The sequence below is a fragment of the Bombus flavifrons genome, chromosome 1 (assembly GCF_040668555.2).
Source record: "Bombus flavifrons isolate JBK064 chromosome 1, iyBomFlav1_principal, whole genome shotgun sequence".
In the NCBI taxonomy this organism is placed as follows: domain Eukaryota; kingdom Metazoa; phylum Arthropoda; class Insecta; order Hymenoptera; family Apidae; genus Bombus; species Bombus flavifrons.
In genome coordinates this window covers 21,071,684-21,099,149 of record NC_138442.1, presented here as the reverse complement: position 1 = coordinate 21,099,149, position 27,466 = coordinate 21,071,684, and the positions used below count along the sequence as shown (strand labels likewise).

General features: G+C 36.7%; 2 protein-coding genes and 1 long non-coding RNA gene across 4 annotated transcripts in view; 2 read left to right on the top strand and 1 right to left on the bottom strand.

The window, feature by feature from the left end:
• LOC138181489 (uncharacterized) overlaps positions 1 to 19,405 on the bottom strand; it is an 88,080-nt gene extending 68,675 nt beyond the window's left edge. Inside the window, exon 1 of the long non-coding RNA XR_011173521.1 lies at positions 18,642 to 19,405. This is a non-coding gene — a long non-coding RNA (uncharacterized LOC138181489). The remainder of the gene's footprint in view (positions 1 to 18,641) is intronic.
• Positions 1 to 27,466, top strand: part of LOC138181434 (three prime repair exonuclease 2) — a 227,381-nt gene that overhangs the window by 168,760 nt on the left and 31,155 nt on the right. The gene's annotated exons all lie outside the window — the stretch shown is intronic.
• The window catches only part of LOC138181415 (dipeptidase 1), a 247,882-nt gene that overhangs the window by 195,465 nt on the left and 24,951 nt on the right, over positions 1 to 27,466 (top strand). The gene's annotated exons all lie outside the window — the stretch shown is intronic.

Sequence of the window (27,466 nt, the reverse complement as noted above, 5' to 3'; positions counted from 1 at the left end):
GTGAAATCGAAAGAAACGATCTACGTTTTTCAAAATTTCTATTTTTACTTTCCTTAAAATTCCTAGCTTTCCTTTTTATTTAATCCATAAAACGCAAGCGGACCACGAAGAATAACCTGGAACTACAATCAGTCGTTGGAGATTCTCGTTTTTAAGTGGTACTGGTCTCAGAGAAACGGATAAGGAAAGGACTGGCAAATGAATGATAAAAGGAACGAGCCTCCGGCAAAATCTTATCAGTTTTTCCGCCTTACTGGTTAGCCAGGATACTTCTGGGCTGTACTCTACGAATTTATCGGAAATCAAATTCCCCTAGCCCGCGGCCACTCGTCGAACTTTGGTTCACTGAATACGTACAACGAAGATGCAGTTTGCCAAGCTCCGTTTCAAACTCTTCCTAACGCACTGTCGAACGGACCGTAATCTGTGTTCCCGAGACAAAACCTATAATCGACGTTCCCAACTAGTCGAAAAGAATAAGTTCTTATCGATGAAAATATAGAACGAATAACAAATTCGTAGAAAAATAGTTCTCCATTTGTTCCTTTCGTTTGTTCATTTTTTTAGGTACTTTTTATGAAACGAGTAATTACGGAAAATAGTTCGTTTGAAAGTTCTTCGAAACTTTTTGCAGGATTATCCGAGACATCGTCATTGGTTTTTGAGTATATTGAGATCTTTTTATTATTATTATTTAATTTGTACTTTACAATTTGTCCAGCTGGATAATTGGTAAATTTGTCTAACTTAATTGCTAAATAACATGCGGATGCCTTTCGAGTTTGACCATTTTATTTCTCTAGTGAGGTGGGGGAGTGGGGTGGGGTATATTGAGATATGTGTAATTTTGTGTGCTACACTGGATTAGTCGCGTAGTAGTGACACACATATATGAGTATGAGTGTGTGTGGGAATACGTGCGTGCGCAGCGTCTCGTAAAACACAAGAATGCAACTGTTCCGTACGTGTGGTTGAAAAAAGATGGTGAGACGCGTGCAATGCGTATCTACGAATATCTTGTACATCACATATTACATAAATCTGAAACTATTTTAATATCATTTCTACGTCTAACGTGAGTGTTTCTATAGATTTATTTCGGCGACTAAGATCCACAATTCTCAACAGGGTAATGGTGTATTTTTATTACTTTATTTTACCGATAGGTGGGAAATTATTGGGGATCAAAGCGAAAATGAATCATTTTTTATAGTTTAAAAGAAGATGATTTTGAGATGAATTATATTTATATATAAAGTAATACTCTTCTATCTATATCAACACTGTAAGAATAACGTTGAAACAACTTTTTGAAAATGACATAAGAAAGTAATTGTACGTTCGTATTCGTTAAAAAATTGAAACTATTTTTAAAAGAAATTCTCCTCTACCTATTCGGTAATAAATTATTTTCAGTCTCGCACAAATCTCAATAATTCTCGTTAATCCTTCCTCAACTGTGATAAAGATATCTTGCGTGCCTTTTTAAAAATAGAATTATATTATTTATTACCAAGCTATATTTTCTATACCATTTGTCATTTTTAAAAGCAAACCTTTTTGCCCGCTTTCGTTCGCATGGAACGACATTCAATCGCACGTATGAAAAAACAGACGCAAAAGATGTCTCTGATCGAAAGCGTCGCACGAATGATACGAAATCGCTGGATTCCCGATCCGTGAATACAAACGGGTTAAAGTAAATGCGATCGATTAACTTTAATCCTTCGAATTTGCCGCATTTCAAATATTTAATTCCAACATTTAACGTTTGATTGGAGCGAGTTCCAACAAAGAGCGATCGATAACGAAAAACAAAAGACACGAGCGGTGCTTCTCGTGCAACAGGGGTCCCTCTCTATCGAGAGGTTGAACACGTTTCCAGTACTTTTATTCGCGATATTGCATCAAAGGATCCGAATGAACGCGGAATCGTGTTTGAGAAGATACGGAAAACAGTCACGGAATCGAGTAATTCTTGCTTGCAAGTAACCGTCCAGCCAGCCAGCACAAATATTTCCTTTCGAGTAATAATATAGTAACGTTTTCTCTTCTCTTTTTTCTTTTTTCCTATTCTTCGTTTATGTCGTCGTGTAGATCCGTCAATTCGCCGATAGTGTCACGTAGAATAAAAAAAGGAAATTTCAGATGGAAAGAAAAATAAAAGGAGAATTTATTTTTGAACACTTGGTTTACACTAATTACGATTTGGTTCTGAACTCCAGCCGTCACTTTACAAGACTGAAGCTCTTACAATTTGACTTTCGATTGGATCTGTTTCTTCTTTCTTCGTCACCCCTCAATATCCCCACTATTCGCGCGTTTGTTAGGCGTCCGCGACCGTTGCCACGCACGCCATCTTCTAGAACATTCGACGGAAGGACCGTTGGGATATCGATGGCTCATTAGGCACTTCGGCGATAAACAATGTTGCCAAGTGTCGCCACATCTTTATCTCCATCATCAGTCCATCGAATTTGAAGTGTGCCGGTCGTAACAATAGCAAGAAGGAAGAAAGCTTGATCGAGAAAATTCACGATTTAACTGCAAACAGAGCTCAAATTTCAATGGAACGAAGTTGAAGCTCTGGGTTAAACCGATTTCAAGGTTCTTTGCTACGTCGTGCGTCGTACATTGGAAAAGTTCATTTTTTATTGGCTCCCCTTCCGTTTGCTAAATTTCCTCGACATTCTTCGAATCTCGATTATATATTCCTTTTATACGTACATATAGTTTCCGTGTTATTTGATGTAATCTGCGTCACGGGATCGTGTAATCTACTTTATTAATTAATAAAGTTATTTGATCTACGCTGTGGTTTATCGAGTTTATCGATCAATTATTAACCTAACCCTCGAGTAATAATATCGAATCATCGATGACCAGTAAACTTTGAGTGTTTAATTCTATCTTGTATACAATTCTATTTGTAAAACGAGAAATAGACAGTAAGACTACGATTATCAGTGGCTAATTACCGAACCAATCAAAATGACCGGTATTAGGCTTTGTTGCTTTCGCGATTAGAAACGCGCAAGTGTCTTTTATCGAAGACAAAGACATGATTGCATATACTGATTCGTTTGTAGAGACAGAAACGTGATTTTCATTTTCGTCTTATCGTTCAAGTCTGATTAAGAATACGTAACATATTTAGCGATACGTATTAGAGGCTCGATACAGAGAATCAGCCATAACCGGACGATACAAATTGCAAGTTAACTAGAAAAATTCACCAAACGTCTAGCTGGACAAATTGTAAAGTAGAAATTAAATAAATGAAAAAAAGAAAAAAATTGGAAGGTAAATAATACAACGATCGTTAGTTTCTCTTGTTTTTCGAAATATCACAGCTTCGTTCGAATAAATTTGACTTTTAATTAGTATTCGTCGTTTTGCCATTCTAAGTGTCACGAGAGTTCTCGAAAAGTACGAATAAATAGCAATTGAACGAGAATCTCTTCGACGGCACAGACCACTAAACAAAATACAAAATTCAAAACTAAACGAATGATTTACCGCTCTCTCCGCCTCGGTATCCAATTCCAAAGCCCCATACGCGCGTCCAGCAGAAAAGTTTCGATCGGCTGATTTACGATGAAATACGTACGCGCGTAAAGCATCGGAATCCAGCAGGCAGACCGGTTCTTCTTCTTTCAGCGAGAGAAAGAAAGAAAGAAAAAAAGGACGGGGCAGGCGTCCACGAAATATTTCCAATCTCGAAGTTTCACGCGGAAAGTTGGCCGGTGTCGAGGCATCTTGCCTGTTCACCGTCACCCTCCTTGCTACTTACTACGTATGAATCTTCCTCCGACCAGTGGAATAACAAAGTTCTCGGCTCGCCTAGAAACTTTGCAACAGTTTTATCATTTTTCCCCAAACTTGCCTTGCTCCATTGTTTCTCTCTCTTTCCCTTTCTGTTGTTTCTTCTCCGTCCCTTTTTCCTAGCTTCTTCCTCCTCTTCCGTTTCTCGTGGTCCATTTCGTTTGCTCGTTCGAAGCAGCAGAAAGAGAAGCAGAAAGAAAGGAAGGAAGGAAGGAAGGAAGGAAGAGATCGCGTGATTCAACAATGAGCAGGGGCGCCGCGGAATTGTTTCACGAGGGAAAAACAGGGACGAAATAAAAAGGTCTCGAGGGAAGCCGATGGACGGTGGCGGCGGGAAGTTCGTGCTTGCCAATGCTTTTTATTTTTGTCGCGCTACCTACAGTCGAAAATTAAACGAACGCGTTGTTTCTTTCCTTTGCCAACCTCTTTCTTCTTGCTTTTTCTCCTTTCTTTTTTTTCGTTTATGTCAGTGTCGCGTTCCTTTTTTCGGGACACTCGCTGCTTTCCCTCTCTCTCTCTCTCTCTCTCTCTCTCTCTCTCTCGTTCTCCCGTTGTTCGCGCCCGTTGACTTTCTCCTGGCTTTTTTTCCCTCGGTTTCGTGTTTCAGGACGCGCATCGCCTACCAACTCTCGTTACGAGACGCGCCAACATTTTTTCGCGGCAGAGAGAAACCGCGAACGATGGCTGTCCACGTTGAAAACCCGCGCTGTATCGTTGGATATCGCTCCATCGGACGACGCAATTATCGTTCCGGGGAAAGTTTCATTATTTGCGAATGGATATACTTGTATTTGAGAGAAATGGACGTGGAACGCAGTGACGAAATTTTTGGTACAGCGGTTGGAACAGTTGTTTTGAAATAAATCCTTGGGATCTACTGTTGTGATATTTTATATCGTTGTACCTTGCGAGTAACACTTCGTCGTAGTCACGAGAAGGAAATCTCACGAAGCGGCGAAGGTCAAAGCCTACGTGCACGGGGTGGAAGATCGAGAAGGCCGGCCGAGATATTGATCAAGTACAAGAGGATCGAGAAACGTATCCGGCAAATGAATAATTATGCTACTGAATAATTATGTTATTAGAAAACCGATAGTGCCCGCGCAACGCAATTGTGGTAGGTAGAAATTTCAAAAGCAAGGGAATAGTCGAAGACGTAAGGTCATAGAGTAGATGCTGTGGTGGGATATAGAACGATAGGATTTTCCTGGTGTTAAAAATATTTATCAAAGCAATAAATCGCCGGATGAAACGTATTTGCTCGAGAATATCAGAGATGTGAGAAAAAATTGCCCGAATATTTCATGAATCAGAATTGCATTTTAAACGAGAAACGAGAAAAGTTTTGGGCTGACGTATCCAAAAGCCTTCTAAAAATGGCTGTTTCAAGCGAAAGAAACGAAAAACAGAGAAAAAGAATATGTGCGTGTGGAAGTTGATCGCGCGTTATTTCACAAGCAAATATTCGTAGAATATTCGTAGAAACGAAACTGTTGAAAATAAGGAATTGGAAGAAGGAGAAGAAACGGACAAACGTAAGAATTAAAACGTGTTTCGTAAAATACATGATTATCGTAAAAGTTTAAACAAACACATGGAAACAATCATGGGATCGTTATTACCAACGATTTTATCGCATCGACCAAGCAAACAGAAAGTAAAGAATGCTATAAGCTCGATAGACGAACACGTTGTTCGTACGATACTATGATACTTAGCACTATAGTACTTGAAGATCGTCAAAGCCTACCATGTTTTACAAACAGCTGCCCATGTATCGATTTCAGAAAAAAAGTTGCAGCTGCTGCGCACTGACTGGCAAAAATCGAAACAAGGGATCGTGTTCTCGCGTCCAGTTCGAAAAATGGTGAAGCTATAAAAAAAAAAAGAAACGAAAGGCGCAAACAAAAGAGAAACAAGGGAATGATGGCACAAGCGGTTTTCTTCCATTCGTTGGCAGCGTTGTTCCTCGCGATGCTATCTCGCGAAACGAGACCCAATGCCATCGATACTTTTTTCGGATCGCACACCAGCCAGTTCTGTTTGCCTCCCTTCTGTTTGTTTCAACAGGATCACTTGGCGGGAATAGCGCGAAAAATGAACGCTTACCAACGTTTTTTTTTCTTCCCTGTTAGGGCAGAGAAATTGAGTATTTTCGATATTTGCATCGAACTTTGATCGAATAGTTTTGGCTATTTTAATTAAACGAATAGAAAGAATTTAATTGGATTTGTCGGAACAAGAAAATAAAACGGTTGTATCGTATTTGATCGATCTAGACGTATACGGTGTATTTGGTAATAGTTCAAAATAACTCTAAGAATTTTAAACCTTGAATTTAGTAAGTGGAATATGTTTTAAATTCTGTTCGATATTCGATTGTTGGAAGTCATGTTAGAGGAGGAGAAATTTTCTGTCATACGTTGGATCGATTATTTGGAAGTGACAAAGTTACATAATTTTAGATATGAAGTAATAAATAGAGAAACATTTAAATAACTTTTTAGTGAGTTTATATTTGTAAAAATTGTTAGGTGTTATGATACATTTACACTGTACATGTGAATGTGTGTGTAAGCGTCAGAGGGCGTTCAGGTCTCAGTTGAGACAAAAGGCGATTGGAAGCCATTAGAAGAATCTGAAGGAGTCGGTTAACAAGCGTGCGTGTAAGAAGGTTATCGAGGTCTTCGGAGTGTAACATATATGTATAGCTGTTGTGTGTGAAATTAAGTAAACTATTTGTATTTCCGAATCCTCTCTATACCTTAACAAAAATGTGTCAAAGTAGCTTCTGGAGGTGTACGTTTAATATTCGAAAAAGATCATATAATTGTTAGAATAGTCTACGATTAATTAACAGAGTCCAAGATTGATATTCTTCTGTTAGAAAATAAATTGGTTAGAAAACATGTTGTTGACGATAAAATTATAAGAAATATTATTTAAAATAACTTGATAAAATAGGACGGGAAATAATATTTCAAATAAAATTAATTTTAAGCCATTCTACGATGTATCACGTGCGATCATAAAAGCGTTGAAGATTATGCACTCGAAGCACTTAAAGGATTAAACGCGCCGAATGGAATGGTTAAATTATTTGAAGCGAATATCATTGTGTACACAATCGTAGAAGTTTTCATATTTACTCTTTCAATATTTGCTGTTCAACGTAGAAATTACAAATGAGAGGAAAATCAAAATCGTTCATAAAACACGATAGACGTGCGAAAGTTTGACGTTTATGAATAAAAATAATCGTACTTATAATCGCAGAGCTTGAGCATTTCACGTTTTCCAAATAACACGGTATTCTCATCCGACGAGCAATACCTATGTTTGCGTATTTTATGAAAATCCAATCTCATATCAAATATACGTTCGATATTTTTCACAACCTGTGTTAACAAAGAAGTAATAAAAAAATTGTTTTTCTTTTTGGTGGTAACATATAATTTTCCCTAATAAAATACACACAATAACGTACAATTATTTTAAATCTCTTGAAATCGCATCGTCGATACGATGATATCGCGAAAACCTCGAAAAAGAAATATTCGAAAAACACAAAATGGTTGAAACGAGAACAGCGAAAAAATAGCGGAAGAAAAATAAATTCAAGGCCGGATCGAATATGGAAATAGGGATATTTTCGTTCGAGCGATAAACGAACGAATGCCTAGCATTTCATGACAATGGCCGACAAATTCATAATGGCGCAACGCTGAAATCTATCTCAGACTAAAGGTCGGATTGAATTCTCAACGAGACCTTCTAACAAAAGAGAACACGAACGAAAGAAGATCATCGAAATCCATGAATTTTTTTCCTCTGGCCGTTTCGTGAATATTCTTTGTTCGACGTCAGAACATGGAAATTTCGTTTGAATCAGAATTTGAAAAATACTGGCGCGGTGATACGACAGAACTAGCTACGTTGTTCGTTTAAATCAAAGCTTGAGACGTGCATTTTTTCGATGGTCTCGCGGTGCGTCCATTTATCTGCCACGTGTCACGATTTGTTATTTCATCTCGTCGCGGCATTCGAACGAGGATTCGGGACAAAGATCAAAAGACGCATATAACGCGCAGTTTTCTTGAAACTTGATACGTCTTGAATATTAATTTATTTGTGCAATCACACACGGTGGCGTTTAAGTAGATAGCGTCGATGGCTGGAGGAACGATCTTTTCATTTTTTATTCTCCCTTGCTAATTGTATCTGATCCCATTAAACTTTCTCTAAGAACGTTCAATCGCATCAAAAGTACGCTCGATGGCCGATGAGTGGGCAAAAATACTCTCTCAAAAGACAAAAACTCACTTACGAAAGCGCTTAGCCGCTAATTAAAAACCTGTAAAATTTCATTTTCTTTAGACGTACACGTTCATAAGAATTCTTCGTTAGGAGCCGGAGATTACGGACGAGATTAAAAATCTCCACACGCTGTTGTAAATATTCATAAGAAATTTATTCTTTCTATCCTGGTGTTTCAACCGGTGTACCGACTTCTACTTTTGCAAATCTCAACACGAAACACGTTGTCGACGTTCTCAGGGATGGTCCCTCCGGCATCTACGTACCTAACCTAACGTGGAAAATTTGTCCACCGAGCAAGACGGATCGTGATGTTTCGGGGACACGCGTAGAATCATCTTTGGATTCGGCGTCTTCGTCCTGGCTGTGCATCCGGGTCTCTGGAGAAATTTCCATGAAATACTGTGTAGACGGTCACGTAACGCGAATTGCGATCGGAGAAATTTCCAATTCGTTTCCCTTATGCGCAGGCATTTACTCTTAGATTTCCACTTACTTGCATCCACTTTATCGAGCAGCTCGGCACGTGATTTGGTAATTCGAAAATATTGCTGGAAAAGATTCAAGTTTGTAAAGAATGCAGAGTAGCATGGTGTTATAAAAAACATATTATTGTTATTGCTATTATTCGTATTATCGATAAACGTGTTGAGAATTGTGGATCTTTGAAGCCAAAATAATGTTATAGGAACACTAAATTTATACTTGGGATTAATATTAGAATAGTAATATATTTATTTTATGGACGATTTCTTATATATTCATCGATACACACTTGCACGCGTCTCAGCACTTTCTTCTATACCCGACTGTTAACCGACTGAATAGTTTACATTCATCTGTTTTCGAGACGCCGCGCACACACATACCTCCGCACACTGATACCTGATTTTTTTATTAACGTGGAGGACATCCGCACGAACACCAGGTCGCTTCTGGGGAAAAGCGGTGTGGTAGTGCCGGACAAAAGGGTGGTGCCAACGTCGCACAGAAGTCCTAAGGGGCGATCACCCATCTTAGTACCTGTCCGTGTCGCGCGCTGCTTAACTCTGGCGATCGGATGAAAACCAGCATTTTTTTTTTTTTTTAGAGTTTATTTACCAAGATACAATTTTTAATACATATTGGGTATTCACAATAAACTATGAATTTCGATAAGGTGTGTTAGGTAAAAGTACCGATACGCGACGGTACGACGTAGCCATACTATATTATGTGTCGGCGTTTTACATTTTTTGTGTTTTAAATCTATTCTTTGGATTTAAGCCGCTGGGGAGCGGAGCTTTTATGTAATTTTGTTTTTGGTTGATTGTTTTGTCCTGAAAACTTGGTCGCAAAACAGGACTCTTCGGTAGTCTACATTTTGGGCGCTGTATGCCTTTGGGGGGGGGGATATTAGGGAGGGGGCGGGGAAGGGGGATGTCAAATAGGTTTATTTACAATATTTACAGATTATTTACAATTACACCTGTGTTATACGGTGTCAGAGTTGTGATGAAAACCAGCATTTTCAGCGCGCTTTCGTCGTTGGCACATTCAAGTATCTTTACTACGCATTTAACCCAGTCCAGCACAGAAAATTATACATATCTCAACAAAACGTATTATTATTGTTGTTATTAACATGTCAGTTTTATACGATCGTGATCGTTTCGACGAATTTTTCGTTAAATATTGACCAATCCTTTTAGAATTGAACGTTCCAGTCTGTTAAGGACTGGTCGTTTTCTTTGCCGATCGGCTAACTGAAAATCATAGCGATGTATAATAATTCGGTCCATTGTCAGTCTTTACAAGACGGTGTTCTCTGGGTTTTTAGAAAAAATTCAATATATTTTTCAAAATCACAAACACGTATCGTGACAAATAAAGTTGTCGATTAATTGATAAAACCAGAGGAACCATACATTTCTGTATTAATAACTGCGATTTCTATACCCTTCTTTGGATTAGTTTCACAGATCGACATGCGTGATCACGCCAGTCGTGACTCCTAACAGTGCTAATTTTCTTTTTATTATTATTTAATTTATAGTTTAGAATTTATCCAGCTGGACATTCGGTAAATTACAGTGCTAATGAAATTTAAGAACGTTTTACGTAACGCGTACGACATGCGTATAAAAGCTTTCTATATGGCGAATACTCTCAGATACTTCGACGAATGATGCGAATGTAAATTGCTCGGTAACAGGAACAGCGCGGTGGTTTACGATCTTGAAAACTCGCCTCGAATCCGTTGTACTTTTTCTTGTTGTTGTACTTCGTAAATTACGCTTCTACTCGTGAAGTTCGACGGAACAAATGCTCGTGAAATAGGAAGGGAAAAAAGTCGGTTAAAAATAAGATCGCCCTTTAAGATTTTTTTACGGTCGCCAGCCTGGCGATCGTGCAATTTCGAACGTTACGAGGCTATTTCGTAACAAAGCGCTCGAGTTTCTCGTATTCTGTCTTCGCTGTTTTGCTTTCTATGTTACGATGGTCGTTGCTGTCGGTGAAACGCGCAGAAATAGGCAAAGATTACGCGTCTACGCGCAAACGACTGTTTCACTTTCTTCTCGAGTGGAACGCTGTTAAAAAGATCGTAGAATAATTCTTCTGGGTCGTTGATCGGTGACCTTGGAGGAATAAAATGAAATGAAATGAAATGAAATGGAATGAAATGGAATGGAACAGGTATTATAAGAAGGAAAAAGCTATTCTACGCTCGACCAAGCGTACCGCTGTACCTTGAGTGTTCTATGGTTATTATCTGTGCAATATGCACGTATTAATTCAACTTAATTACACTTCGTTCCTGTTTCAAAGATACTGCGATTATATTAAATTTGATTCTCCTCTTTCGTATCGAAGGTAATTAATTTTGGAAGGCAATCGAAGATAATTGATTTTATTATAACAGCTTGCGAGAATGCTTTTATTAAAAATTTCTTATACATCAGATATTCGGTGATCTTAAAAGAATATTCTTGTCACAATAAATGCTACTTGATCTCTGGATAAGAGAATCTCGTTTGTGACCGTTGGTTTTGAAGCAAACAAAATCGGTTTAACCGATTTCGAGGAAAGCACAGTCGGAAAAGTGGTGGAAGTGGCAATTTTTACAACAAACCAGAAAAAAATAGATTAAAATTCGTACTGCTCATAGGGAAATAAATTAAAATTCACACCGACTGCAGGGAAATAATCTATTACAAAATTGGATACCAGTATCGCAAACCGATTAAAGTTTCTGAAAAGCCAATGATCGCCAACAGATTTAATTAATTTATACATCGAAATACACAAAAATCAGATTATACCTTATATTACGTAGGAGAGAAATTACATTAATATTTATTCCATACATTGGAAAAGTGAATTAATCCCAAAAAGTGATTGAGAATCCAAATTAGAAATCTATCACAAGCTCGTTACTGGAAAAAATCGTCGAAAATTCTTGAAAGAGACAACGAATTCGATTAACTGTTACATCGAACCACGGACAAATTAATTAAAGTTTACGCCATATATAGCTAAACGAATTACAGGCGGAAAAATGATTTCAAACTCGATATCAATTCGATCGAATAATTTCAAAAATATTCAAAAAATCATCGAAAGTCTCCGGTTACTGACAAATCCTATTGACTTTTGCCGAATCATCGATTACAATCTACGCTATACACAGGCAAACAAATTAAATGCAAAAACAACAATTTAAAATTTATACCACTGTCAGGTCGACGAATCAGTCACGAAAAGATAATAATCTTAAATTCGCATAAAATTAGATGTCACGATCTTAACCACTACTTTCGAAGCAAACTTTTGCTTGGAAAAACCAGGCGACAAAACCATAGCCCTGTCACGACCGGCATACTTCAAATCCGATGGACTGACGATGGAGAAAAAGATGGCGGCACTCGGCGACAATGTATATCGCTGAAGTGCCTAATGAACCATCAACATCCCAACGGTCCTTCCACCGAAGGTTCTAGAAAAAAGAGCACGTGGCAACGGTCGCGAACGCCTAGCAAATGCATGGACGGTGGGGATGTGAGGGATGACAAAAGAAAGTAATCGGATCCTCGAAAGTCAAATTGTAAGAGCTTCAGTCTTGGAAAGTCACGCCTAGAGTTCGGAAGTGGATTGTTAAGTGGATTATTGTTAGAAAAATAAAGTTTCTTTTTTTATTTTTTACTTCAAATTTCTTTTTTTTATTTTCTTTTTATTATTTTACGTGACAGCCCCATAGATCTGGATGGGGGAGCTCGTTTCGTTTGCTTTGTCCTCGTTTCACGGTCGAGGCTTTTCGTACAATCGAGGCTTTGCCTCGATCCGCAAAATTGCTTCGTCAATTATGAAACGAACAATACTCGTGGCTCGTAGAACGGTCGGATCGAAACGCTCTATAAACGTGACCGGTGACCTGTACGTTTGCCTCTGAACGAAATAAACGGACCTGCGTTCTTCGATTTCGAGTCGGAGGAAATCGCGAGGCTAATAAAGCCGAGGCTCCAGGCGTTATTTTCGTTCGGAAGAGTCGCAATTTCCACGCGATAATTCGATGCTTGGCTGGCCGGCCGTTAAAACGTCGATTAAACGAGATAAACGCTGTTTAAACCCGATAACCGACATCGCCAAGTTTACGAGTTTCCCTGCAGCTTTCTGTCGAGCTATCGATAAAACCGCGTCAAAGTGAAAACGTATTGCCTTTCCGCCAGTTCGCAAAGCTTTCGTCGAATTTACGAAAGCGAATTCGTTTCGATGGAGCCGAGGAAATTTCGATAATAGCATCGTTCGCTAAGTTATTTGGCATGCTCTCGATAATTTCTGTTCGCGTTTTAGTTTCTTTTTAACGCCAACTTTTCCTGCCGAGAATTTGCCATCTGAATACCGGAGAAAATGTTGCTACGCTATAGCATACATATAGCAACGAATATATATTCTTTAATGGACCATGTTAGTACGTACTTGATGAATATTTTGCGTAGAGAATGTTGCTGAAATAGAATGAAAATTAAGATGTGCTATCGCGCACTGAATACGTGTACGTAATGTGTAATAAACAGATTTTACTAAAATAAAACAAGTATTAAAATATGGCATTATACGTGCGGCAAATATATGCATTTAACGAATAATTACATAGAAAGCTTCGTTAGAATAAAACGAAGATTAAAATATGCTATTAGGTGGCGGATATGCGTGCTTAATGAATAATACATAGAAAATTTTGCTGGAATAAAATGGAGGCTACGATATGTATGTTATACGTGTGTAGTTGAGAGTGATACTCCTTTCATTCCAGAAGCGTTACATTTAAATAAGGAATTTTTCACGTGTACAGAAATATAGAAAAATATACACGCTATTGGCTATTGTGTGGTATCGTACAACGAATTTATACAAATTTGATGTATCACACGTGTAAAAGCTACTCTTTGTGGAAAGCTTTAAAATGTGTTGTTACAAGCCCATTTGCAATGATCATTTATATTAAAATGTTATCACGAAGATGACAGAGAATCGTAAATAATAATTCCAAACTTTTTAAACAATTTTTAAACACAAATTTCATACCTTTGGTTCTCGTTATAACTAAACTAATACAGAAACTCGTGAAACAATCTGATAATCTTTCTAACAAATATTTCAAGGACACAGAAATTTATGAATTAATTTGATATTCTTCCTAACGGATGTTCCATATCGTTACGTTATGCCATATTTCATATTTTTATCTTGTAAACAAACAAACGTAGAAATTTATGAACTAATTTGATATTCTTCCTGACAGGTGTTTCGTGTTATTACGTTACGTCATACATCATATTTTTATCTTACAATACAGGCCGATATAATCAAACAGACACAGAAATTTATAAACTAATTTGATATACCTTCTAACAAATATTTCGTATTATTACATTACGTTACGCTTCGTATTTTCACGTTATAATCAAACAAACACAGCACCTAATTTGATATTCTTCCTAACAGGTGTTTCATATTATTACGTTACGTCATACCTCATATTTTTATCTTGCAATACAGGCTGGTATAATCAAACAGAGGCAGGAATTAATAAACTAATTCGATATTCTTTCTAACAAATACTTTCTATTATCACGTTACATTTTTATAATTTTTATAATCAAGCAAATGCAACAACTAATTTAATATTCTTCCTAACAAATACTTTCTATTATCACGTTACATTTTTATAATTTTTATAATCAAACAAATGCAACAACTAATTTGATATTCTTCCCAACAAATAATTCTTATTATTACGTTACATTTTTATAATTTTTATAATCAAGCAAATGCAACAACTAATTTCATATTCTTCCTAACAAATAATTCCTATTATTACGTTACATTTTTATAATTTTTATAATCAAGCAAATGCAACAACTAATTTGATATTCCTCCTAACAGTTATTTCCTATTATCATGTTACATTTTTATAATTTTTATAATCAAACAAATGCAACAACTAATTTCATATTCTTCCTAACAAGTACTTCCTATTATCACGTTACATTTTTATAATTTTTATAATCAAACAAATGCAACAACTAATTTGATATTCCTCCTAACAGTTATTTCCTATTATCATGTTACATTTTTATAATTTTTATAATCAAACAAATGCAACAACTAATTTCATATTTCTCCTAACAAATAATTCCTATTATCACGTTACATTTTTATAATTTTTATAATCAAACAAATGCAACAACTAATTTGATATTCCTCCTAACAAATATTTCCTATTATTAAGTTACATTTTTATAATTGTTCGGGATTTGGAGTGGCCGCCTGGTAATTGGCTACCCTAGTGCGGACCCATCATAAACAGTGGGCCTATTGTACAGTCAAGGTACTTTAGAACCTCACGGAAAAGACCCATGAAGGCGGCCAGCCCATCCTCAAACATACGTCTTTACCCAATGATCAGTTAGGAACAGACTTGAGACACGCCCACCACGAACTTACTTTTACGACAGCAACATCACCAAGAGTCACTTTTGCACCAGTATTCTAAGAGTCAACATTTAACAGTATTCAGTCAGTGACCATTATATTTAACAGGATAGCCAGTGAACTAAAGACAGTTGTATTCAGAGTATTAAGTGGAACCCAGTGAACTTAAAGACAGTTGTATTCAGAGTATTGAGTGGAATAAATAAGGTGAACTAAAACTCGCTCTGTACATTTATTATAATCCTCCACCTTGGACGCTAATAACATTCAAGGCTCGCGATACCAACCGATCAGTTGTGACTGGTCGCTAGTTAGATGAGTGTCGCAACAATAATTTTTATAATCAAACGAATCTTACAGCAACAACTAATTTGATATTCTTCCTAACAAATACTTCCTATTATCACGTTACGTTTTTATAATTTTTATAATCAAACAAACGCGACAACTAACTTCACCTTCTCCCTCGCAAATACTTCGTACTATTGCGTTATTTTACGCTTCATATTTTTACATTTTAATGGGACACACGAACTAAAGAACTAGTTTAACGTTACTCTTACCCAATAGAGAAAACTCGGGCAAACTATCGAGTTTCCTAATTAATGACTAGAGGAAAGCAAACACCGTTAAGACATCCGTCGCAATTCCCTCGATTTGAAATCGCAACAGCGAGATTCCTCTCCGTTCGAACAACAAACCGTTGCATCACGCGCAAAAGCGAAATAAGCGGGAAACATCCGTTCCAAAATCCACGACTTATCAAAATTCCAAAGGTACGCGACACTGCTGCCGCGTACAGGCCACGCATAAAGCATAAAAGCCACACCGCCACACCGGCGAAGGAAACGGGTTAAAACAAAAATACCTCGCCTCCGGGGCTTCAGAAATATATTTCTCCGGCGTGTGCTTGTCTCCCGTTGTGCAGTCTCGAAGTAGCTGTCTCGGCCAGCAAAGTGATAAATTCGTAGAACGCATTAAATTTCGGCTTGTACGTTCGAGGTAACGATATATATAAGCGATTCGAGGGAAACGATCGAAATACAGTATCGAAGAAGGAGAAGAAATAGAGAAGAAACGAATAGCGAAGGATAGAGGAGGATAGAGAAAAATAAAAGGGAAATCGTTGGCTGACTTTTCGAACCGTTGTAACTACCTCATTGTGGTTTCACGGAATCTCGTCTCGATGCCGGTCATCCATTCGAACGTGGATCGATAGAGATCGTTCTTTGTTCGCAGAAACGTCCCTGACTTTCTTCGAGCATGTTCGCTTAATACGACCTTTTATTACGCTCGATATTTGGATGCTGGCCAGTCCTCAATGTCCATCAACGATAGAGATGTAATTTTCTTCTGGTTTCTTTGATTTCGTGCGCCTTCTCGTTTGGTTCGTGTAGCAAACTTTGCAGCAGTAGACCGCGTAATTGTATGCTAATTTGTATTTCCGTGGACGCGACGAAGGAAACGGAAACTAAGCGAATAATCGCTGTATCTGTTAATATCGTTTTAAGCGGAATTAAAATAGAAAATCGAACTGTAGAAAATTATTAATTACTATTAATTATTGCTGATTATTAACGATAACAGATACGATCGAATCTAATATGATTCAAGGAACGCAGTTTTTCGAACAATTAACAAGTAAGATGATTTTGTAAGATTGTTACGGGTACAGATTTTCTTGCTGCGTTAGCTTTGCAAAATGAATTTCCTCGCGTCGTATATTACGAATTCTGATTTTTGATAATTCACGTTTAGTAGTATTTGGTCCCTTGTAATTACGAAGTCTCTTGGTTTTAGATTATAATCAAAGTCTGTGGATCGTGGACGTTGGAATCTGCGTTCTTTCAATGCTATACCTTTGAATTTTTTGATCTCCGTATCCAAGGATCTGCGGAGTCTCCATATGAACGAATGCTTTCACACGCGGTCAAGGAACAAAATCGTTGGATATTTTTATCCCTGAAATTAGTCATTAAGTTACACTTTGCCAAAATTAAGAAAGATGTCTGAATACTTTTAGACGGTTGGCATACCTGCAGGATGTTCGTTTGAAAAGATGGCGTGCAATTATCACGAAAACTACGTGTTTCGGGAAAAAATAATTTTCCTTCTTCTCCTTTGAACGTAACAAACAGTGAAATAACATTTTATTTCGACAAATATCTGTCAAAATGAAGTCCGATAAAAAAAGTTTCTTCCTTTTAATCGCGGAATAAAAATCCGTAAAGAAAACGTATAAAAAAAAAATAAATAAACCTTCGAATAATTTTCCGCTCGAAACCGCGAAACTTTTCTTTCAAACGTCTTTTCCTAAGATGCGTAACTTTCCAGATAATCGGACGTGAGGTTTTCGAACGAACACCCTGTACATCGGCGAGGTTAACGAATGGAGAAAACTGCACGAAGGTCTTTTACGATCTTTTAATAAAAACGTCCGGTGGATGTAAATCGCGAGACGATTCCGTATCGATGCCAAATCATGAGAGATTTTTCGACGTTGGACGACATGTAGTCGTCGTAGAAGCTAGCCGATATTGGAATTTTTACGAGGGGGTGTTAATCGGGAATGGAGAAGGCGGATCGAGAGGAGGATCTTGTCCCGAATGGAATTCATTTTCGAGGATTCGGCGTTACCACCTGGGGACTTTGATTAAATTTTATTTATGTTTTATGCACGCTTGCCGACCGGTTTTCGACGTTTCTATCGTTCTTCGTTCTGCCAGAGCCGAAAGAAGGCGGAGTGATTTCCTGATAGACAAATTTAATTCGTGAAAATGCGATGGAATTGCTCTTATCAGCATGTTGAAAGAAAACGAGAATAAAATGATACAATCGCGAGATCTTTAATTTATTAAATTTAAGAAGCTTCTTTTAATAACGTTAAACTTGCTTTTAATAGTTTTACTTTTTCGCTCTTTAAATCGCGGATATTTAAATTTTCTTCCTGCGTTATTAATATTCTTGATTTTTAGGAGGATCCTTGAAAAACTATTTTCGTTAATTGTTCTGTTATGTAAAATACATGGCATTGGTAAATAATATGGTATACAAAATACAATATTTATTATAATACTATTTTATATTTATTAGAATTAATTAGATCATTTCATATATTCATTAGGATTAATTAGACCATTTTATATATTCATTAGGATTAGTTAGATCATTTTATATATTCATTAGGATTAATTAGATCATTCAGGATTAATATTCTTGATTTTTAGAGTCCCTGAAAACCTATTTCCGTTAACTGTTTTGCTACATAAATTAATATTATAATAAATATTGTAATAATGCTCGTATATTATAATTGCTAATTATAAATGCTTATAATAATATTATATATATATAATGCTCATAGTAATAAAAAAATTGCATCTGTTGAAGAATTAAACGAAGCACAATCTAAGTGTAGACGATTCGGTATTGGATAACGATCTATGTTAACAGATTCACTGTCGAGAATAAAAGAGAAAATGTCTTCTTAAACTGCGAAGACAAGTCGAAATTTTATATCTTACCCATATTCCCATAAGAGAGCAGGAAATTCGAAGGACCGCTCCTCTCAGGCTTGCAACTTAGGAGCTAGTAGAAAAGCGTATGTTGTATCAGACGCAACAATGTTACCGCAGTCTGGCGAGTAAGTAGCGCGAGTTCCCGTTTGGTCAGATACTAGATACCATTAAACGACGTTGTTCAGCACTCCGGTGTTTCTCCTTCTTTCGTGTACGATATCTAACCGTGTTAATCCCTCTTGTATATAAAACGACTAGTCTACTCAACGCTCTGTATTCTGTTCGGATTTTACTCTTACTAGTTTTATATTTTACTATTTTGCTGTTACCAGTTTATTATTGCTATTAGCAGTCGACCTATATAACATTTCTTCTTCATCTAGTATCCATTCTTCGAATGATCTACAAATAATAGTATGTGAAATTTATATTAATTTAATAATCCAGTGACTTCGAAGATTGATCCAGATATAGAAAAGAGATATTTTTAGCTTTAATATCGTATTAATTTGATATTTTTAAGAATATGTAAAATATTTATAATAATAGTTATCTGGAAGAAATATCGAATAAAAAATTTGGAATTGTTGATAGATTGTCATTGTAGATATCGTTTCATATTTGCACAATAATTATAAGAATAAATATTGTATAATAATTTCATATTTTAATCTTCTTCGTTTTATTTTATTAATTTGTCATTATCCTTAGTAACTATTATATCGTTAATTCGAGCACGTGATTCTTATAATTTTGTGTTTTTCTAAATGAAATTTTTAAATAACAATCCTCACGAGAAATATTATTTAATAAATTTTCTTTCAATCAATAAGATATCATTTTTCAGTATTTTCTACGATGTAACGCAATTTCTCCTGGATTCACGTTCTCCACAATTCGGTGTAGCGAAGCTTCATCCTATCGAGGAAAGAAAGCTAAGAGCGTTGTTGGAAAAATCTATTAATGGAGGTTTACGTGTGTGTAACTATGAGACCTTGCTCTCGGTGTTAGAATTACTATTTCTTCTTTGCCGATTCCATCCGGTCTCAACTTGGGATGTATTAAAAATGGAAGTTTGTCCTTCACGTAAACGAATTCGGACAGGTGATCTTCCTCTTTAATCAAACTACTTCGATCGATCATTCTGTTGGCAAGAGGCAATTCGTCATTTCTTTGACGAATTGCCAGCGGTGACATGATCTTGTTTGACGAACTACGACGCGAAAATCAACCATATACTCTGCTCCCGCATTTAATGTGCAAGCACGTATTATAAATTAATTCTCAATTATGTTCGAACGTGTCCTGAAATTTTTAGATCCAATCAAATGGACAGATATTTTTTAACGTTTTATATTTATTTTGTCGAAATATACTGTAGGACCTTTATTTATTAATTTATTTAAAATGGATAAAACAGGTGTTGGTTAAGCAGGAAACGATGGTTATTTAACGCGAACTAAATACAATAACGTACTATAATTAAGATAACTAAATAATTAATTTGCAACTCTCGTCACCACGGTTCCAGCGCTCTCTCTCACTCGGACCACACTCTCCCGGCAACGCTAGTGTCACGTAAAATAAAAAAAAAAAAAATCGAACACTATCACTAGCAACACTATCTCCCGGACTTCTCGATGCACACTTTCTGGCTTCTCAACTGACACTCTCCGACTTCTCGACTCACACTGACTGTTAATTCGTCTTTCTCCCTTAGCATTCCTTTGTCTTTTATCTTACCCCCACCACACACGTGTTTCGCAACCGCTCGTGGCCAGAGTCACGCAAGCCTTTTCCGCGAAACTATTCGATCGAAGGACGATACATCTGTCACGTAAACTTGAGGGTTATATAATAAAAACAAGATAGCTGAGCCGTAACACAACTATTAACTTTGTATTTTATTAAACTTTATTTTTCACTTAATATTTAGAATTGAGTATACACTGATCAAGTACGCGACTGGTCTAAGTGTAGAAACCGGTAAAGATACGTAGACTATTCTAAGGATCGAGAATAAGTGAGTTTTACTGACGATACTGTGTCTGAGGAAAGCTAGAGGTGGGTGTGTCTAAGGACACGGGACCATCGGATTTGTTGATGACTATTTTGGTTAAGAAAGCGAGGGTAGTAGACACCGCTTCCGATTGGATAATAAGAAGGTTGGTGTACCAGAAAGAGTTTTAGCCGCCCTCGAGAGAAAGTCGTTAACGGAAGATACCGAACATGAGGAAAACTATCTTTCCCGTGTCAACCCGTAGCAAACTGTTGAGATATGTATAATTTTCTGTGCTGGACTGGGTTAAATGCGTAGTAGAGATACTTGTATGTGCCAACGACGAAAGCGCGCTGAAAATGCTGGTTTTCATCACAACTCTGACACCGTATAACACAGGTGTAATTGTAAATAATCTGTAAATATTGTAAATAAACCTATTTGATATCCCCCTCCCCCGCCCCTCCCTATTATCCCCCCCAAAGGCATACAGCGCCCAAAATGTAGACTACCGAAGAGTCCTGTTTTGCGGCCAAGTTTTCAGGACAAAACAATCAACCAAAAACAAAATTACATAAAAGCTCCGCTCCCCAGCGGCTTAAATCCAAAGAATAGATTTAAAACACAAAAAATGTAAAACGCCGACACATAATATAGTATGGCTACGTTGTACCGTCGCGTATCGGTACTTTTGCCTAACACACCTTATCGAAATTCATAGTTTATTGTGAATACCCAATATGTATTAAAAATTGTATCTTGGTAAATAAACTTTAAAAAAAAAAAAATGCTGGTTTTCACACGATCGCCAGAGTTAAGCAGTGCGCGACACGGACAGGTACTAAGATGGGTGATCGCCCCTTAGGACTTCTGTGCGCCGTTGGCACCACCCTTTTGTCCGGCACTACCACGCCGCTTTTCCGCAGAAGCGACCTGGTGTTCGTGCGGATGTCCTCCACGTTAATAAAAAAATCAGGTATCAGTGTGTGGAGGTATGTGTGTGCGCGGCGTCTCGAAAACAGATGAATGTAAACTATTCAGTCGGTTAACAGTCGGGTATAGAAGAAAGTGCTGAGACGCGTGCAAGTGTGTATCGATGAATATATAAGAAATCATCCATAAAATAACTATATTACTATTCTAATATTAATCCCAAGTATAAATTTAGTGTTCCTATAACATTATTTTGGCTTCAAAGATCCACAATTCACAATACAAACAATAAATATAAAGGAAAACTGAAACAAAAGATACTTATTTGGTCTGAAGGATCTTAACTATAAAAATGCCAAGACCCATGGTTGATCCTTAAGACTATTGAGGATACGCGCCAAGGAAGTGCAGACATCTGGCTGCCATCTTGCCCGCGGTGTGTGGCCTAGTCTCTGATGTGGATTAATGTTACACATTGTTGGGCCTATCGACACTTAGGCTTTCTCGCGACATTGTTTATGGTTCACTCGATATCTCTTAGGCCTTTCGTCCATAATACTACAATACGTTAATATACATGTAATAACTTCTTCTATTATAGTTTGACAGCAATGTAACTTCATCAAGTAAATAACCAACCATCCGTAACGTTATCGTGAATTTGTATAATAAATTCGCTACTTTTATTTCCATTTTGTGTTATTATTCGCTATTTATTATCAACTGTAGAAATTTTTGTTCTTCAGTTTGAATAATTTTATATCTTTCCGAATCCTTATGACGATCATCGGTGATAGAAATTTTCTTCTAAACGTTATCGACTTACAGGATCTCTGAAAATTTATTTCCCCGATCGGTCAATTTTCACTTGCCAAAGAAATTCTTTTGCGATAATAGCTTCTTTATGGATTATTGTTAGCCAGGATATTGTCACGACCGGCACACTTCAAATCCGATGGACTGATGATGGAGATAAAGATGTGGCGGCACTCGGCGACAATGTATATCGCCGAAGTGCCTAATGAGCCATCGATATCCCAACGGTCTTTTCGCCGAATGTTCTAGAAGATGGCGTGCGTGGCAACGGTCGCGGACGCTTAACAAACTCAAGGACAGTGGGGATATTGAGGGGTGACAAAAAAAAAATAACCGAATCCGATTGGAAGTCGAGTTGTAAAAGTCAGTCTTGAGAAGTCACGCTTAGAGCTCGGAAACAAATTGTAAACCAGGTGTTAGAAAAAAAATAAATATGTTCCTTTTTTTATTTTTCATCTTAAATTTGTTTTTTTACTTTCTTGTGTTATTTTACGTGACAATATCCTGGTCAATTAAAAACATCTACATTATCGAAAAAATAATGAAATGGAATTACAGAATTACTAACATGCTGGAATTGATAATCATTGGTAATCGCAGATGATAATAATCGTCGCAATTCCATTGCTCTCGGTTCGCTGTAACAAATGAAATTAAACAAACGCGAATACTCTAAAGATAATAATCATCGTTATAATTTTATTCCTCTCGGTTCTCAATAACAAATATGATAAAATTACACAACCACTAACAAACTAATCATATCGAATCATCGTTATAATTTAATCATCATCGTTGATAATCGTTACGATTCTATTCCTCTCAATTGTCGATAACAACTATGATAAAATTAAACCATCGTTGTTAAACTGAAATCAATAATAATCGTTACAACTTCGTTTCTCTCGGCTCTAAATAATTCCACGAAAAAAAAAAACAGAATTTCTCTGTGTTCGATCGAGGACCGGACAGAGGGCAGAATAATTGGAAAGGAAAGATAAAGCGATCCCTTTTTCTCCATCGTGCACTCTAACGTGCTTTGAAAAACTCGTACCTTGAACAGACGTTTCGCGAAAAGGAATTCGTGCTCCTTTGACGAGGATCATAAACTATTCAGCTCCTGCAGCATCGCGATGACAGTTCACCGTGTCCCTGGGAATGTTTGCAACTCACAGGATGAAACAGTAAATTATTTCTGGACGAAAACATCAAAGCATTCTCCAGTCCTCTTCAGTTACCATTGCTCACCTTCAGCTCTTTGGATATCGCGTTCCTTTTCTCGCTTTAGAGAATCCCTGGCTGAGAGTGCGCACGACATCCCCGGTTGGATTACATTTTACATCCAGTTGGATTATATCGGCGAGATACATTTCCGGCCGCTATTATAAAATCTCTGTATTCAGATGGAAAGTAACGATCGAAGCAATTTTATTGTCACTCGAGATATCTTTGAACGTGATGTACGGATTCGTTCGTTGAACTGCCATAATTTAGCCTCGGCTTTAAATAACATCAAATCGACGCCTTCACCATTGTCACGACTGGCACAGTTCAAAACCGGAGATAAAAATGTGACGGCACTTGGCAACAATGTATATCGCCGAAGCGAAGTGCCTAATGAATCATCAATATCCCAACGGTGCTTCCGCCGAATGTTCTAGAAGATGGCGTGCGTGGCAACGGTCGCGGTCGCCTAACAAACTCGAGGACAGTGGGGATATTGAGGGGTGACAAAAGAAAAGTAACCGAATCCGACTGGAAGTCAAGTTGTAAGAGTCAGTCTTGAAAAGTCACGCTTAGAGCTCGGAAGTAAATTGTAAACCAGGTGTTAGAAAAAAAATAAAGTTCCTTTTTTATTTTTCATCTCAAATTTGTTATTTTTTTATTTTTTTGTGTTATTTTACGTGACACCATCTTCCCAACATCGAACAATCGATTACTACGAAAGAAATATTCGAATTGAAAAACTTTCACGATCACAAATTCTAATCTACGATTTATCGTCGATATACAGTGGTCGGTAACTGGTGGTACAAGCGGTAAGGGGATGAAAATATAGAATAAAAAATTTGTTTTCTTTTTTTAACTTTTCCATCGAGACAACGATCTACAGTGAGATCCGTTATAACGAGACGTGATAAAGTGCGTACTGATGCGTACCGAGCGAAAATTCAAAGTCTATTTTCTCGAAAACAAAGCCTCAAATGAAAAATTTTTATTCTATATTTTCCACTTCTTTTTTCGCGTAGAATCACCCCCTTTCCGCCTGTACCACCAGTTACCAACCACCCTGTATATTTACGTGACTATTGGAAAGAAAAATACACGTTGTTAAAACATTTGTCGTATGTTTCGATAAGGTAGCAGAAAGAGTTGGATAGACATTGGCGAATACCGGTGTGCACTGTGGGATTTCATTCTCGGTTTGACCGTCATAACTGTGAGTTTAGCTGGTCAATCGCTTGATTGAACCATAGTCTGGATTTGGCTGAGGTTACGACCGAGAAAGATCTTCGATAACCGAATCTCAGGATCGATGAAGCTCTAATCAAGCTGATTCTCGGGTAATGGAACGGAAGGGAGTTTGGCAGTAATTGGGCAGAAGTGAAATTAATTAGGACACGTTTATAGAAGCGTATTCAGACCTGTTTTTGATGATATCTGATGCGTACTGTTAGGGTTTTAAACGATAACGTTATTCATTTCGTTTCTTCGGATTGTGTTTTTCATCCATAAGCATTAAATATGTATTTGAACAATCCTTTCGGCGAGGAATTATTTATTATAAATTTATTAATTCGTTCATTTCCAAATTAAATTTGTCTGTTAAATTGTGAAATTTCTTTAATTATTTGTTTTATTTCATTTTGTATTAACAGACGTTTAAACGACAAATGTTTCAATGTTATCAATTTAATCGAAGAAATTTAACAAACTATATCTCTGATACATCATTTTTTCACGTTCTTTGTAACGAATCGTCCAAGCCAAAATGAGAAAAGTTTATTTGCCAACGTCAGAGGAATTAAGTAAAAAACTTATTCTCGACTTGGTATTTATGGCTCGTACGATTAGCTACAGAACCGTCCCTAATGGCAGTCATAAAACCATGATCCGCCAGTAAATTGTTAGAATCATATGGCCCAAGTTTACCTGGAAGGATCCCAAAACGTAATTTCACCTCGCTACTGGAAAAGACGTCGAGGGGGTAAATTCTTCGTAACTAATGGAATTCGAATTATGTATATCTGTCTACATAGCTATATATGTATACGTTCATTCGGTAACTGGGAAACTTTCAGCCTCCATAACTTCGAAAATATTCACATTTTTCACACGCGTTCTATACACACACATGTAAGAAACGTGATATCAATAAGTACGTCGTTTAATCTTCTTCTTCAATTTCTACTACGTGATTTAATCAAATATCTTCGATATGAAATTTTCTAATATCTTTAGATCTGCAAAAATTCTATATCTCTAAACCCATATTTTTATATATTGTATTTAAAAGTTTTCTATGTATCTGAAATGTTCAATCTTCAAAAATTGTATTTCTTTTTCTTCAGCCTTTGCAACATTCTTCTTAACATCATCTCCAAATATTTTTGACGTTCGGATTGTTTCAGTATTATTTATTCACTTTGAATATTTATACGAGTTCAGGTTTCTCTATGTACAATTAAAGAAAGAAATAGAATTTAAATAAATATTTGTTTTATTTTTAAGTACTATAATGTATATATTTATTAAGGACAGAAAGTGTAATAGTTTTAATTGGCAGAGTTCTTCGAGTTTCGCTCTTTTGTTATTGTATTTGTTGTTCTACTACATCGTATATGTTCCATTCAATGATTTCTTTAAAAAATACAACTTGCAGATAGCATAGAAAAATATACATTTATTCTTTCAACTTCTTCAAATTTTATAAAAACCGTCAAAAATACAGTTCAACGATCAATGGAACAACGACAAATATTTGTTCAATTTTCAAATATTATAATATACATATATATTTATTTATTTATTTATTTTTCGGTTTCACAGCCTAGAAAAAGGACTTGGCTTACATATTTCTGACTCTCGCTCGTTCTCATAATTTAATTAGAGCCTCCAAAGACTCACACTTATCCAAACTGCCATCCCAAACACACGTATCTCATCTTGTATCTAATACTAACACTTAAACATATATATCTTCATCGATACGAAACAATTCAAACAATATAAAACACAATAAAATTTGCCTTATCTCCTGTACATTCTTACGTATTTAAATCGCAGCCTATAAATGCACAACATCTATCGTTATGGATTTTCATGTATTTACGAGAAACTTAGAGGTAGAGAAATAGAATGCGTACGGTGTATTGGGTCGTCCGAAAAGTTTCTTTCGTTTTATAAGGAAATAATGGATGCACAATATTTTCCGTGTTATATTATTTTACCGAGTTACGTATGATCCATTTTGTTCTATCGAGATAAAGATTGCAACGTTCTACAGATTAGGTTTCATGTTTGTATAAAGATACGTTGTTGTAAAACACGTGTCTGTGAAAGAAAGACACTTTCCGGACAACCTGATGTAAAAACGTGTAACGCATCCAAAGTTACGATATTTTACAGCCGAGACAAATTCCTTTCTCGCAGTTTGAATTCCATTTTTCCAATCGTACTGGAAAAACATACGAATTTCTATAGATTATTCGCCAAAGAAGGTAGGATTCGTCGTAGACAGGAGCAAAAAGATGCTTTAGACATCATGGATAATAGCAACATCCTTTATGGACCTGGCATTGATGATTCAGTGTGAGGTAAGCCGATAAAATTCGCTTATGAACGTTTTATACCAGATTTTTTAGTGTTCAAAACTTTAAAGCGTTTTCCCCACAACTCACGTTTTCAAAGTCGGTGCCAATGAGAACTTCAAAACTACTGCACCGATCCTTTTCAAATTTTGAACACTATTTCTGTACCTAATTTACGAGGTAACGCTGTAGAGTTTTTTCAAATTTGTTAATTATTCTTATTTTACGATAACAAATTAGCCGATTTTTTTCCGCACAAAATCGCGTTTTCC